The 12651-nt window shown below is 42.9% G+C and overlaps 1 protein-coding gene across 2 annotated transcripts in view; it reads left to right on the top strand.

Annotated features, from left to right (window-relative positions):
• The first annotated feature begins 342 nt into the window (after positions 1–342).
• Positions 343–12651, top strand: part of KAT2B (lysine acetyltransferase 2B) — a 40244-nt gene continuing 27935 nt past the window's right edge. The window contains exons 1-2 of one of the 2 annotated variants that reach the window (XM_032705405.1): positions 343–465; positions 8842–8968. The gene's annotated coding sequence lies outside the window, so the exon portion shown is untranslated. The remainder of the gene's footprint in view (positions 466–8841; positions 8969–12651) is intronic. The other variant, XM_032705414.1, reaches the window with a different exon arrangement.

Below are 12651 nucleotides of genomic sequence, written 5' to 3'. Positions count from 1 at the left end.
CGCCCCGCGCAGCCCCCGCGCAGGGAGGCGGGCGCGCCCTTGCGGTGCGCAGCGGCGGGAGGCGAGTGCCGGCCCCCCCGCCACCGCCGCCGGCGGGGCAGGAGCCGCCCGCGGAGCGGCGGGTCCCTCCTCCTGCCCCCCCCCCGGGGAGCAGCCGGCGGCGGCGGAGCGGCGAAGGGGAGGGTCTAAGGCCGGTCGCCCCGCACCGCGCCGGCTGGCCGGACGGGCGGCTGCCGCCGCGCCGCGGGCATGGCGGAGCCTGGCGGCGCCGGGGCCGGGGCGGCGGGCGGGCCGCAGCAGGGCTCCCCGGCCGCCGCGGCGGTGACCGCCGGGGGGCCGGTCCGCGGCGCCGCCGAGAGCCCCGGGGGGCCCGGCTCGGCGCGCACCGCGGGGAAGAAGGCGCAGCTGCGCGCCGCGCCGCGGGCCAAAAAGCTGGAGAAGCTGGGCGTCTACTCCGCCTGCAAGGTACCCGGCCGGGCGGCCACGGGCGCCCACCCGCCCACGGAGGGTGGGGATTGACGGGAGAGGAAGGAGGGAGGCGGCGGGGAAGGGCCGTGCCCCGCCGCGCCGGGCGCGGGAGGCGGCCCCGCTGCCGCCCGGCGCTGCCCGCGGAAGTGGCGGCTCTGGCGGTGCCGGCGGATCCTTCTCTCTCTGGAGCTTTCCGGCCGGCGGTCGCAAAAACAAAACACACGCGCACCCGACACGGGTAGTGCCAACTCCCTGCTACCCGTCTGTCTGCCTGTCCCTCCCTCCCTCCGTCCGTCCGTCCTTCCGAGGGAGGCGGTGGCGGGCGGGGCAGCTCCCGGGCCGGCGGAAAGCGCGGGGTTAATTAACAGGGTTGCCGCAGCACCCCCCCGTAAACACCTCGGCGGGGAGCGAGGACATACCCGGGGGGGTCGGCCCCGGGCGGGGGCTGCTGCGGCCCCGCATCGCAGAGCTGTTGACCCCGCAGGAGCCGCTGCCCCGATCCGGGGATGGCACCGTCGCCACCGCTCTGGAAGAGGAGCCGAGGGGCGCGGCCTCCGCGCTTGGGAAAGTTGTGTCCCTGGCGGTCACGTAGCGCCGGGCCGGTGCCCGGGCGGACAGCGAGCTCCCCCGGCCACCCTCACCCTGCCCTAGTGGGGGTCTCTTCGCCGTTGTCTGCCCGGCACTCGCATTCAAGAGAGCTGCCCTGGGTTTCCCTCCACTTCATATCCACCTGCGATTTTCCTCTTGGTGAGAGAAACAGGACTCGCCTGTTTATTGTAGAGCGCGGTGAGAGCTGTCGCTCCCACCTCCGGAGCTCAGTGACCGCGGGCATTGTCGCCTGTGCGCACGTGCGGGGTGCAGGAGAGGACCAGGGAGCTCAGGACACGGACTGCACTGCTGCTGGCAGGGCAATTCCTGGATGCACAGGAGTGCTGACACGTTGAGATTGGCAGTGCTGATGTCAAATCCTCTAGTAATGCTTTCAGAGTTGAAGAATAGCTGTTTTTGAGAAATGTGCATCTTATTTTCTCTGTTCTCTTCCGCATGCAGATGTTAAGTGAAAGGCCAAACTAAATACTAACATACAAGAGGAAACATCACTGTATGGCTCTGTAGTCCTGTGGTGGTGTGAGGAGCTTTAACTGTATGCTGAAGGCACGCCACAATGCTGTCATAGGAGGGCAAATTACACATATTGCAATTTCTTAGCTGTTTCCAAATGTGCAGCCACCTACGCTTCAGCTTTGGCACATAGCTGGGACATTGCAAGATTACACCGGTGTCAGCAGTTTGTGTACTTGAACCTTGTGGCCCTCATTGCAGGCTGGGTGCCATGAATTGAAGCTTTCCCAGTGTTGAGTCTCCTTTGCACCCCTATATTTTAATGTTACTAAGACTTGCTGTTAAACGTAGCTGGAGTGGGTAAATTTTTCATGGGCTGCTAGGGAGATGAGTGTGTGCTTGAATTGCTTTTTTCTTCCTTGATTGGTGCTTTTTTTTCTTCCTCTGATGTGCCTCCAGATGATATTTTTGAGGATAAAAACTTTCTCCTGTGGTGCTTTTCCCCACAGAGGTGGCTGTGCTATAAAGAAGTGCAGGCAGCCTTGTCTCCTCCCAAACCCTTTGCTTTTTTGGGGACTCACTGGCCTCACATATGTGCTGTCACAGTGCTTTGTTGTCAGGGAGACATACCATTTCAGATGGGAGGAGGGCACGCTGTGGCCTGCTGTCAGCCCCTCTTTTCCTCTCACAGGACTCTGTTGCTGGAGTGCAGATTGGGGACCACTCATACTGTCAGTCTTCTGCTGGGATGTCCTTGCTGGCCCTCATCCACTACAAGTCCTGGATGCATGTCCCATTGTCATTCCAGTGATGAATGGAACAGGACCCATGTCTGGGAGCACCCCAGGGCCTGTTCCTCTTGCCAGGATGTAGGCACAGCTCCAGCACTAAACACTGTTTTGTATTAAGATTAGAATGCAAACTCTACCTTTGGTATTTGACTTCTCTTCAGTAATTCAGTGGCAGGCACCTTGTTTTCAGGTCTCATAACAGAAACAAGTGGGCAGACAGGAAGCTCCTTGTAAACTAACCACACAGTTTCTCCGATGGGATAAAGGCGGAAGGATGGAGCAGGATGGAAGAATGTTTTATTTTCCTTCCGGAAGATCTGGCAGGTGCTCCAGAATGACATTTATTGGCTTGTAACATTAGTGGTCTGCCAGAAACTGTAGCAGTGCAGAGTGTAACTTTGAACTTTTTCTTACTTTGAGTTGCAACTTCTCTTCCATTTATTTTGTGTTTCTGTGTGTGAATGCAGGCTAGTAAGAGAAGGCAAAGACTTATGCCATCTCCACTGGGGATGTCTGTGTTCATTCAAGTAGTGACCATATGTGGATCTTGTACAAGTTGGAGTGCTAAAATATGTAATGGTGTCCTTAGCATCAGTCACCTTCTCCCGCATAAATTTCATTGCAAGATTCAGCATGCAGAATTTATTAGGAGCCTAATCTCAGAGATGTTGAGAGTAACAGAGGCAGGGAGCATCTGTTCACTAGGAATGAAGGTGGAGAGGTCAGTGACCATGCAGAGGGTGAGTCTCACTGGTGATAGCAGAAAGATCGAGCAGAAGAGAATGAAAGGCACTTCTCTGGAGTAGGGTGCTTGGTCCCCAAGTGAGGGACCTCCTTCTTCAAGAGGGATCCTTTTTCAAGCTACTCCTTTTCTTCATAGGAAACATGGACAAAGCCTGCTGAGAAAGACATGTTCAGCATGCATGTATCCTGAGCAGAACGAGACTGAAGTTTAGGCAGCTGTTACCAAGGCTAGACAAATGTGGGGTTTGCTTCTTTTTCTTGATAAAAGAACTGCAGAAGAGAGTTGTAGGTGTTGGTCTGCTCCACTTGACTTGTTCCCCTGTGACAGAAAGTCTGAGTGGAAGTGACAGGACAGGTTCTTTTGAGTAGAAAAAACCTTCTTAAAAGGCCCAGGTTTCAAGGAGGAGGGCGGCATTCTAATCAAGATATTAGAAGTTGGCACAGTTTTCTTGACTTTTGGGGGTGCACAGTAGCGCTGTGTGCTGTGAGGGATTTCGTATTTGGCACTTACAATATCTGTGCACGAATGAATGGCTGCATACATCATTTTGGTTTTGTTCAGTGTGAAATTGAGCATTAGGCATGTGAACTTGCAGCACTTTATATAAAAGCAGCACTGTGTGACTTACACACATGCATATATTTAATGAAGATATCAAAAGTAAACTCCTCTGCAGTTTTTTTCCTTATTGCTTTACAGTATGTGAAAATACAACTCTCTCCCCAGTCTCCCTGGGAGTTTTTTTACAAACAAGGTGAAATATGTACTATTTTAGTACACTAAGTTTTCTGTAAAGTTGTTTATTTCTCATTTTATGTATCTTATGGTAATGCCTGGGTGTTTATAAATATAATTATAACCCAGTAACCTAAGGCATTTGCACAAGTAACAGGTAATAATACCTCCTTGAAGAAAGACTTCGTGCTTTACATAAGCAAAGTAGACAGAGTGAGAAGGGTTGTGATGAGATGACATGGCCAAAGACCTGCAGCAGGTGAGCCACAGATCTGAGTAAACTCTGGGTCCCAGGCTCCAGACCATCTGCTGACCCTTGCTTTAAGTACTTCTTCCCACTTATCATCCTTCAGCGAGCTCTATGGAATTTTCCCACACATGAGTTCATAAGGTAAACTTGTACCACCTTTTCATAAGGAAAGTTTTTTTTCCTGATTTTTACAAGGCAGATTGAGATGAGGCAGACTTGACCATATTACTACTGGGCTCTGTCTAGAGCTCCTTGAAGCTCAGCTTGAAATGTGTATTTAGGTTATTTTCTGCAGAAGTGTATAGGAGACATACGAGACATCTAAAACTTTCTTGTGATCATATTTGTACTGGGGCAAATCTGTTTTACAGTGTCTTACAGGCCCAATTAAAGCATCTTCCATTAAATTAAATAGGAAATTTACCATTAACTTTACAAGGTAGAAACAGGGTGCCTGTTATTAATAAAAGCTTTATATGGTAGCCTAATTTTCTTCTGTAAGTGAAACTGGAAAATACATGGAATGAAATAATTGGATTGATCAGTAAATGAAGAGCATGTCCTTAGAGCTGCCCATTGAACTGATTATTTTGTATTGTTAAAGATAAATGGGTCAGCTAATTTCCTGATATGTATGAGTGGCTCTCCAAGCTGTGTCTAGCTGTCTGGTTGCTGGGTACTGGACATTTGAGTGGGAAAAAAATGTATTTTAAATTCATCAATGTATTTGTTATCATTTGTGTGGAGTTCTTTGAAATCATCCATTTGAGCTTGTTGCTTGGAGGAAAAAGCTTATAGGGTGTTTTACATGGCTTTTGTGTTGGGAGGATGAGTATTTTTTTCTAGAGTAATTATTCTTGCTGGAAATAAAAAAGATCTGTAATACTGTGTGTGTATAATATGTTGAGTCTGCTTTGCGTCTCAGTTACCAAGCAGGGCAACCTGTATGATTTTGAGTTGGAAAGAAAAGTCCAATACAACAAGTATTTGAAACTCAGTCTTAAAACTGTTGGGTATTTTACTTTGTAATTAAGTTAGCTCGAAGTTTCCATGTTCTTAGGCTCATTTCACTGTCTGAAAAGTGGAGGAATTTTTAAGTCCATAAGTTACTGTAACATTCTTCATTTATTCTTTATTATTTGGACACCTGGAATCCACTTAAAGAGGGCTGAGATGTGCAATGTTGTAACATTTATGTGTTTCCTTTCTAAATGAAAATACTAGCAAGGTGTGTAAAATGTGCTGTATTTTTTCACTGTCCATTTATATTCAGTATATATCAATATATTCAGTATTCTAAAGGTAATGGTAACTTTAGTTTACCCAGTCCTGTAGATTTCCCTGCCTAGGGCTACTGGACAGTTTGATTTCCCACCTTATAATACTCAACTGAACATGAAAGGAGTAAAAAAAAAAAAAGCAGAAAAACCCCAAAACCAGATTGAATTATAATTCACTTATATTTCAATTATATTACATTTGCAGTGCAAAATGTACATAATTTCTGCCCGTTTGTTTGGTTTTGTGGTTGGGGTTTTTTTTGGAGGGGGAGTGCAGGCAACAGTTGTGTAGTTGTTGTGTTTTATTATATTGCACTCACTTAATTTTATTAAAAACCACCAATGAGGGTGCAGTGGTCATGATCCCTGGGCCTGTAAAGATGACAGTCATTATGCTGAAGGCCTTGGTAAGGCAGAAGTCCCTAGCTTTCTCCAGTGGATTTATTAAAGCTCTGCAAATGTCCCAGAAAAAAGGCTTTAAGGACTAGATATGCTAGTTCAAATGCTTTTTTCCTTCCTCCCCTCAAAACTGTTTTGATCTTAAATTGAGTTTTTGAGGAGGTGAAGTCATACTTTATTTTCTAATGAAAAGCAGATGAGTGACATTAAAAAAAAAGCAATAAAGGAAAAAGCTGAAGATAGTCAAAGAAAGGTCTGAATGAACAAAATGCTGTGGAGGATTTAAAACAACTCAGCAGTTTAAGCCATTGAGGAATGCACATTGCATATTCACTGCAAAATACTTGCACTGTCAACAGCTACAGTGAAAGCTAAGTTTTTAAGAGGACCTTTTTGGGTTCTGTTTCCCCTTGGTTAACAGAACATTTCTGTTCTGATTCTGGTGTTTTGCAGAGAGATTAAAAAGAAACAAACACCCTTGTGGTTGTTTGAGAAAGGTCTCTGAAGTAATTTGAACAATACAAATTAACAGCTGCTGCAAAAAGATCTGGCGAGGAAATAGCAACGAGGGCAGAAAAATTTGCCGTTGAACACGCTGTTTTTATTCTTCTGTGGGTGGGTTGATATTTATTTTTGGCTGTTTAACTAAGCTGTTATCACTATTCGTGTATCTGTTTGCAGCTTTGCTGCTAATTATTGTGTGACACTAAAGTTTGTGCAGTTACTTGCTGTTTATAGTTTTTTGCCTTGATAGTAAACATTGTTTGGTGAGTTTCTGTGAAATACTGCCTCCACTCAGAGAAAAAATTCTCAAAAAGCTTGTGCCTTGTTTGAGGACACGTTTCGTTATGGCATGATTTAAGACAATTAATAATAAGCATTATATTATGTCACTAATTTAGAGTGTTAAACATTTGTCTGGACAGCTGCATGGGAAGGATCAAATCTTACTTCCCTAGAATAATATTCAATCATTTTTTGTTTGACAGTTCCTTCACAATTGTATCTTTTATTTTCTTTGGCAATAATCTCACTTTCAGACTTTTTTTTTTAGCAGTTTCTCTATCATTGTTTTAAATGCAAAAACTTTCCTGGCAACTTTGCCTTTCCCACAAAACAAATGTGTAAAGTTTATTTGGCCTCAGTTTTGTCTAGCTTGAGGTGCTAATTGAAAATGGTGTTTCAAGTCATCTCGCAGATGTCCAAAGTTCTTGCACCAGGGCAATCTGTGGTACACAGGTATCACTCAATCACTGATCTCTCTAGTAATTAAATTTTAAGAGGTGCTGTAGGGCTCGATGACAAACAAAAGTAAAACTGGCTCAATGCCTGTGAAACTGTAAGAGATGGTTTCTGCTCTAAAATAGCACTGGACTGCCTTCAGTTCTCTGCCAGTCATATTAGTCATAGAAAACATGATGGGTGAAGTTTATGTTCTTTTTCTAAGTCTTTTCAGATTGCATTTTATGAGACTTAAAAAAAAAGTTCTAATCTTCCCCTCATTTCGTTCTGAAACCTCCCTGAATACATGGGGTGGCAGGTGGTCTGCACCCATACAGTGAGTTTGGAGAGCCAGGAGGTTCAAGCACTGCAGATTGTTCTTTTTTCAAGGGAAATATGTGGATGTGGTTTTGCTGGGCACTTACAGGTTAATTTCTGAGTCATCCTGGTGGCTCTTGCTATTGAAAATGCCACTCATGGCCCTCGGTACCTGCTACCCAGGGCCAAGAGCCCAGCTGGATAAATGCTTAAGCGCTAGAGATGGTAAAAATATCATGTGGTGCTCAGCAAACTGCAGGCAGCAGTTCTCTTGGTGCTCAGGTTGCTGAATATTAAAATTAGTTTAGAAGAACAATTTAGCAGCCATCTACAAAACTGTCAGTGTTAGGAGCTGTCAAGCTGTGATCCCTTCTGCTTCTCCTGGGTGCTTCTTCCTTAAGTAGGGTGGGATTTGGAAACTTAATAGGAAAATGAATTAGATTCCTGAAATAGGTTGCATTAAATGTATGCAGAATCGCTTTTGAAAAATGACATGGGTGCTGGATATATTAACATGACAATTTTTCCTACTAAGATTGTTTCAGCCATAAATATTATGCAGCACTTGGTGTGCTTTCCTCACTGAGGTCTTGGCAGTGCAATTTCCTGAGTATCTTTTTACAACCCAGTGCACAGATATCTCTGAACAGTAGAAAAGCAACTTTCCTTCCAATTAGATCTTCAAATAGGATCGTGAATGATGTTAGAAGTACTTTGCCATCAAAATAAATAAGATCTTTTGGATATGCAGAAGGGAATTCCCTCTTGTAAAGCCGTTCTTTGGATAACTGGAATCCGAGCTTTGAACTTCTGAGTGATTTGAGATATGATTACCACAGTGACAACCTCTCCCTTCATGATCTTCCCTTTTAGCTGCAGTCTATTGCTGATGTTTCACACTCAGTGAGTGTAAACAAACTTTCCAGGGAAAGCAGCAGGTTACAGTGGAAGTGTCTTTGACATCTTTCTCCTTTGTGGCCAAGCCTTACCTTGAACAGCATTCTCCAGTAGTGCAGTTATTGTTTTGTTATTTCAGCACTGGTTAACCCTTGCTTGGGTTGTCATGGGCTTGGTTTCAGTTGCATGATTCCTTGTTGCCGGTGTAGCTGATGAGGCAGTGATTAATGTTTCCTGCTAGGTAACCTGTTTGTGTTGAAATCATTAAAACTGTCTCAGTGGCAGGATCTGTACCTGTTGATATACCAGTCAATGTTTGAAAACTTCTTTCACTTGAGTGAGGGCTTTCTGTAAAGGAATTAGTCAGGGTTTGTGTGTGTATTCTGTTTACCATAACTGTGTTAATATCTCTGTTTGGGGTACTAGTCTGTTTCTGACTATTTCAAGGGCCAGTAATGTGGTCGATAAAAATGCAAACCCCGGGCAAAACAACAGCAAAACACCCCAGGTCCCCCTCCCCTCAACATCCCCAAAAAAGTGTCTTGTAATTAAAAAAAAACAACAACAACAACAAACAACAACTTGTATTTCTTTTTATGGCTTTTGAAATAACACGCTATCATCAAGTTCCTGTGTTTTACAGTGTCGATCGATATCCCTTTGCTTTGATTTCAGGCTGAGGAGTCCTGTAAATGCAATGGCTGGAAGAACCCCAACCCGCCTCCCACGCCGCCCCGGGCCGAGCTGCAGCAGGCGGCTGTCAGCCTGGCTGAGCCCTGCCGCAGCTGCAGCCACACTCTGGGTAAGTGGCTCCCTTTCTCCTGCAGTCAGTGCACCCGTGCCCCGAAATCTCTACTTTTGTGAGAGGAAAGTCAAGATGCCACGCCAAGACCTAGAAGTGGTGATTACAGTTAGATGTAAATGTCAATAACTTAGATTAAATATGTTTAATATTTAAGAAGCGTGTTTAACATAGAAATATCCTAAAATTAGTTTTGAATAAATTCAGCTATGGTAAAACTTCTAACAACACAGACATTCAAAGCTGTTAAAATGCAAAAGCACTGTTAAGCTACCCATTGCAGTTTTAATATTTTGTGTTACATATGCATTAACCTCACATAGATTTATGTCAGCTGCCTTAGATACCACATGAATGACTCTTTGGTAAGCTGTATTAGGTTTCCTTATTTTAGAATTAAGTATAAAGTATTCTCAAAAGCAGGTACTCCTACCTACCAAAAGAACTGTGCCTTTTCTGTGTCGCACAAAATAATACCTAGGTTGTACATCTTAGCATTGTCTAAGTTATGTGCAGACAGCTTGCATATCTTGGAAGCAACTGCTTAAAATCCGCTGTTAAATGCTGTTGTGGTTTTGGGGATTTTGTTTTTCAGACTTAGAATAAATAACAATTTATTACCCACATAGCCTGAAAAATAGTGGTGAATCACTGTAGTATTATTTTAAGAATTTATACTTATCCAAAATAAAAGCTGATGACTTTTCTTTGTATCTATTGCAATCATAGGATAGTTTGAGTTTGAAGGGATGTTTTAAAGGTCCGGCCCTCCTGCACTAAGCAGGTACACCTACTAAAGCAGGTACACCTTCTACTAGATCAGGTTGCTCAGAGCCCTGTCTGACCTGAACTTGAATGTTTCCAGGGAAGGGGCATCCACTACCTCTTTGGGCAACCTGTTCCAATTTTCTACCACACTCATTGTAAAGAACCTTCTTTCTTATATCTAATCTAAACCCAGTCTCTTTCAGTTTAAAGCCATCACCCGTTGTCCTACATGTCCTTATAAAAAGTCCCTGTCTCTCTTGTAGGCCCCTATAGGTGCTAGAAGGCTGCTCAGAGGTGTCTCTGGAACCTTCTCTTCTCCATACTCCCAGCTCATAAGAGAGGTGTTCCACCCCTGTGATCACCTTTGTCACCCTCCTCTAGACTTGTTCCAACTGATCCGTGTCCTTTTTAGCAAATATCAAATAAAAATTGAGCTAAAATAAAATTCAGAACTAACTGAAAAGGAGCAGTTGCTATTTAATTTTTGTTGCTGTCCAAAACTTAGGACAGTGAAATAAGAAAAAGGAAATTTTAAACCTTCACAATAGATCATTTATTTTTTTAGTTTTGAAAAATAATCTTGTAGTTTGTATGGAATACTTTTTTTTTTTAGTTGGGGTTTGTTTCCATTTCTTCTCTATTCTTTTTATGCACTCATTACATGCAATTTATTTCTAGGCTTTTCAGCAGTTCTTTCCTTTCCTGATACTCCCAATCTCTGGGTTTGCTTGCAGGAGATTAAGAAATGCATAGTATACCAGAAAATTTAGTCACTTTAACCAAGTTAGTTCCAACTTTTCATCACATAGCTTCTCCGTGCCGCTTCTGTTTATGCGGTTGAGGTGGCTTGTGTTACCTATCCCTTTAATTCCTGGCCTTTGAAGAAAGAGCTTATTCTTTTATTTATTTTTTTTAATTTTCTTTTAAACTAGCAAGATGTGCCTGTCAGTTCTCTGTTCTTCAGCAGAATTTGTGGATGTTATGTATTTGTGTAGAAAATTTGGCTTTTCTAAAGGCTGAGGCTGGTTTTGGTCTTCACTCGTTAGCTAGGGAACAAGAGAAAACGAGTAGTGTAAAACCGGTAAAAGTACTTCATGGAAGAAACTGTATTTTTATTTACTGCTCTTTTTAGGAAAGTTAAAGTTTCTTATTCTTCTGACCTCAGCTAATGAGGAAGATGTTTCATTTGAAATAACTGAAATGAGTTGCTGTGTGCTTCCTCATACTACTGGCAAAAACATGTCTTTCAGTAGTGTTTTCCAAGGTAATTTTCCTATTCATCTCCTCTAAATGAGTATGTTCCTGCTGAACACCTTTGAAACCAAATTTACCACAAGGTGTGTGGACTTCAGATTATCTGTGCTGAATTTTCTCCTCCTTGGAAAGCCTTTGACATAGTGATATAGAAATTCCTGTACTGGTTAAAGCTGTACCTGATGTATAATGTAGGATGTTCTTTTTTTTTTTTTCCCTTTTTAAGATTTATTATTTTCTTTCAAAGGTAATGTAATCCTAGATACTTGTCTTGCTTGAGATGTCTCTTTTTGGGAGTGTGGTTTGATCTTCAAGCCAGTGCAGGTTTTGGTGCATAAATCTATTTAATGGTGTGTATTAATTTACAGTCTACTTACCTACAACTTGTATTCATCTCTTTGGTGCTCAGCCCCACAACTTGGCTCAATATGATTGTTTTAATGAATATTTCTTTTATTTGGGTGATATGTTATGTCGCTGTGAAGTGGTGACTGAATTGGGTGCTGGGAGAATTCACTTCCTGCCAACCTCAAGACCAGGTGCTGTGTAGTTAGAGACTCTTTTCTCTTTTATATTTAATTGTTTTTTCCTGTGTTACAGGGTTTATTTTTCTATTGGTAAGCATTTTCAGTCTTGAATCACTTTAAAAACTAGTTAGTTAATATGCTAATACTTTGTATACACATTCATCCCCTTTTTTTTTCCCCAGCACTGCCTTCAGTTCCTGCTATGCACCTTCACGAGCATATTTGGGTATTTCTTGGTTTGTCTGTCCAATATACATTGCTAGTGTTTTTATGTACACACTGATTTTGAGATAGACTTTGGACACATTCCTCCTTTTTCACTGTTCCAAATACATACATTGCAGTACTTGCTTATTGAATTTGCAGGTCTTCATATCAGTGCAGACTCTTACTATTTCTCCTTGTTTCCTCTGCATGCTGTAGCAATCTATACATGTGATATTTGAATTTTTTTTTCAGGTATGACAGCAGCTGAGGAAGGGTGTACCAGCTGGGTAGTGCATGTGTAACTCTAGACAAGAGTAATGCAGTATTTGATGTCAGTGTTCTAAAACTTTGATTTTAACAGAAGGTTTACTAATGGCCACAGAACATCTGAAAAAACAATAGTTTGTTGGGCTGATGTACAAACACTGGTGTCTCTATGGGAAATGGTAACAGGTACTAAATACGTGCTGTTAATACACTTATTGTACTTTGAAACTCACAGTAGGGGTAATAATTGTCTAGTTTAATAAAATGTTTAAACATGGCCACTAAGTAGTCAAGGTTCAGTATTGTTATGGATACTGCATAGAAATGGCTTCTTGTGGTGATGTTTTATTCATTTGTTAGTTGATGCAAAGTTTCTTTAGAATGTTATCAGTTTCTAATGCAAAGCTCATCTAGGAGGCTAGTCATTACTTTTAAAAGATCAGGACAGATAGCTTGGAATATTAACCCTTCATACCTGTCTCAGGGACAGAAATTAAATAATTTTATTCTGCCTAGAATGCTGAATATTTGTCCTTAAAGGAAGCTCATGATAGCCATCCCCCTAAGATACTGTATTATAAATGCTCACTTAAGTGGAAACAATTGCTGATATCTTTTTCATGTTCTGAGCTATGGTGTGCTTTTTACTTGAAGCTGAAC

This window comes from Chiroxiphia lanceolata, chromosome 1 (genome assembly GCF_009829145.1).
Source record: "Chiroxiphia lanceolata isolate bChiLan1 chromosome 1, bChiLan1.pri, whole genome shotgun sequence".
Taxonomy (NCBI): domain Eukaryota; kingdom Metazoa; phylum Chordata; class Aves; order Passeriformes; family Pipridae; genus Chiroxiphia; species Chiroxiphia lanceolata.
Note: the sequence above shows the minus strand (reverse complement) of the source record. Positions and strands in the feature narration are given on the sequence as shown.